This window comes from Microtus ochrogaster, chromosome 21, assembly GCF_000317375.1.
Source record: "Microtus ochrogaster isolate Prairie Vole_2 chromosome 21, MicOch1.0, whole genome shotgun sequence".
In the NCBI taxonomy this organism is placed as follows: domain Eukaryota; kingdom Metazoa; phylum Chordata; class Mammalia; order Rodentia; family Cricetidae; genus Microtus; species Microtus ochrogaster.
In genome coordinates this window covers 3,867,899-3,870,953 of record NC_022022.1, presented here as the reverse complement: position 1 = coordinate 3,870,953, position 3,055 = coordinate 3,867,899, and the positions used below count along the sequence as shown (strand labels likewise).

Here is a 3,055-nt window from a genome sequence, read left to right as displayed (position 1 = left end):
TGTAGACCAGGCTGGTCTCGAACTCACAGAGATCCACCTGCCTCTGCCTCCCGAGTGCTGGGATTAAAGGCGTGCGCCACCACCGCCCGGCCCCAAACTATCTTTTGATGTTTCTCAACCTTATACACTTTATACCTCTTTAGTGAGTTTCTTTTCTGCGTCTTATAAACAAGGAAAACTAATAACTATCTAGTCTTCAACTCCCTCAGAGACCTGAGAAGGAAATAAAATTAATTGTGTAAGGAGGAAGTGCAAGCAAGCAACTTTCAAAAAATGTGAGATATGACAGAAATAGTTGCCTGGACAATCACCCAAGTTCCTTTGCAGTGTTGGGGCATCCATCTTCAGCCTACAGGCCTAGCATATTTGTTAGACTTTTCTGTGAAGCAGGGTTTTTGAAGGACTGTCCTGCTTTGTCCAGGCAAGGTTTGGCAGTCACTCTTTTGGGTCTTGCTTGTCCAATTTGGAGAGCATACTGTCAGCAGTCAGGATAAGGGCACTTTCTTGCCCAGTGATTAATTTTTGCCACAAAGATCGTAAACTAGGAAGGTGTTTCCTCCATAACAATAGGAAATGACTGATCCAAATTTGACATGGGGGCCTGCAAGATGCTCCTCAAGGCATTTCCCAACGGCAGATTACCTTGACTGCCCCTTGTTGGACTACATTCATTAGTCCAGTGCCTGCCCTTGCCACACCTTCTGCATAATCCAGAAAGGGGGGGGGGCGCTCTGTTTGATTTATGCTTAGAAAAAACATTGTTTCTACAAACAATGTTCACAATCCCTTTTTAGGTGAATTTGGTTATTGCAATTGAAACACTTGATGTTGCAATTTTTCTTCAAATCTCTGAAAAACACCTCTCCTATCATCATGGTCATGAGATTCAGTATTGATTGTATCTCGGATCCATTCCTCCAAGGGTGCTGATCTTGCCTTTAATGGCCTAATTACCCTTTTGCATTGTGAATTAGCATTTTCAAAGACCAGAGATTCAATTATTAGTCTAGCTTCTGAATTTGGTGTCATTCTATTTACTGCTGAAGTCAGTCAGTCTTTGTAAGAAATCCATGAAGGTTTCCTTTGGGCTCTGTATAGCTTTAGTAAATGACTCAATTTTCTTTCCTACTTCAATTCTGTCCCAAGCATTCAAAGCTGCTGCATGGCATAAAGGCACTGTGTGGTCACCATAAGATTGCCTTTGTACATTGGCATCATCTCCCTGTCCAGGAAGTTGGTCTTTGCTGTTTAATGGCCTTAGCCTCATCTTTCTACCAGGACCTCCATTGTAATTGAGGACCAGGCTCTAAGACTGTTGTAACCAAGTCTCTCCAGTCTTGAGGAATAATTCTATTACAAATTGACCACAAGTTTTTGTTTTGTTTTTTTTTGTTTGTTTCTCAAGACAGGATTACTCTGTGCAGCTTTAGAGCCTGTCCTGGAATTTGTTATGTTACTAGGCTGGCCTCAAACTCAAAGTGATCCACCTGCCTCTGCCTCTTACATGCTGGGATTAAAGGCATACACCACCCAGCTTTGACCATGAGTTTAACATCTGTTTCACAAAAGATTAATGCATGCCATATGAGACCATCGCTTCCCTGAATCTCCTTAAACCTAACATTTCCACAGGATTCTAGTGAGTGCTTAAATAGCCTTGAGGATATCTGTCATTTGGAAATTTCTATAAGGAGATGATGGATATATTAAGGTTGGTTTTTTGAAAACTTTAGGCTGTTCCTCTCTAACCTTATAATGCAACACTGAAATTGATTCTTTAAATTCTTTTGTCTGGATCTGAATAACTTTATGATCTGTTTTAATAAGTTTTTCTAAGGCCTGTATCTTGGCACTCATATTAACAAGCTTTTTAAAGATAAACCAAGAATTATCAAACCAGCAATAAAGATTATCAAAATGATAATTAACATTATGTCAATGCTGGTTAAATTGATTATCCCTTCATTTAATTGATTTGATTGTTTCAATTTTAAATCATGTATTACATCATCAGAGACCTAACTCCCTATTGTAATAGCGTTCTCCCCCCCCCTTTTTTTTAAACTAATTCCCCTCTTTAAGAATTCTCAATTGTGAGCTGGGCGGTGGTGGCGCGCCTTTAATCCCAGCTCTCAGGAGGCAGGCGGATCTCTGTGAGTTTGAGACCAGCCTGGTCTACAAGAGCTAGTTCCAGGACAGGAACCAAAAGCTACGGAGAAACCCTGTCTTGAAAAAAAATCTCAATTGTGGGGGCTGGAGAGATGGCTCAGCAGTTAAGAGCATTGCCTGCTCTTCCAAAGGTCCTGAGTTCAATTCCCAGCAACCACATGGTGGCTCACAACCATCTGAAATGGTGCCCTCTTCTGGCCTGCAGGCATACATGTAGACAGAATATTGTATACATAATAAATAAATTAAATTAAAAAAAAGAATTCTCAATTGTCTGACCAGATCTGCTGACAATGTTGAGGAAGATGTGAGGTTGAGTGCTGCTGCATAGAACAGTAGAAGCCTGAGTGGGTTTCAAGGCAGCAGCCCAAGAAGGGATTCCAGGGAAAGCCCACAACCCACTGGGAGAAAAGAAAGGAAAACCTGGCCCCAGGGTGGTGACTCCTGCTGTGTGTAGCTCTGGCCTAAGCCTTTGGCTCCAAAGTCACAGGCTGGTAACTTTTTCGTGAATTTGTGCCCCAAAAGTTGGAAACCAGATGTAGCACGAATTCTAGTTGGTCTTAATAATAAAAACCTGGAGTCAGATATTGCTGAGGTCAGAGAAGCAGAACAGCTAACCATTAGTTCTTACCTTTACGAAGTCTTCAGACCGAATGGGGTATCCTGTCTCTACAAGTCCTCAGACCAAATGCCTTAAACTCCTGTTTCCTCCGGCCTTATATTCCTCTCTGCCCAGCTATATCCCTTCCTGCCTCCACCTCCCTAATGCTGGGATTAAAGGTTTGTGACTCCAAGAAATGGGATCAGAGGAGTGAGCCATCCCCACCTGGATTAGAGGAGTGAGCCATCCCCACCTGGATCAGAGGAGTGAGCCATCCCCACCTGG

At 42.4% G+C, this 3,055-nt stretch overlaps 1 protein-coding gene across 5 annotated transcripts in view; it reads left to right on the top strand.

The window, feature by feature from the left end:
* Pogz (pogo transposable element derived with ZNF domain) overlaps positions 1-3,055 on the top strand; it is a 41,092-nt gene that overhangs the window by 5,335 nt on the left and 32,702 nt on the right. The gene's annotated exons all lie outside the window — the stretch shown is intronic.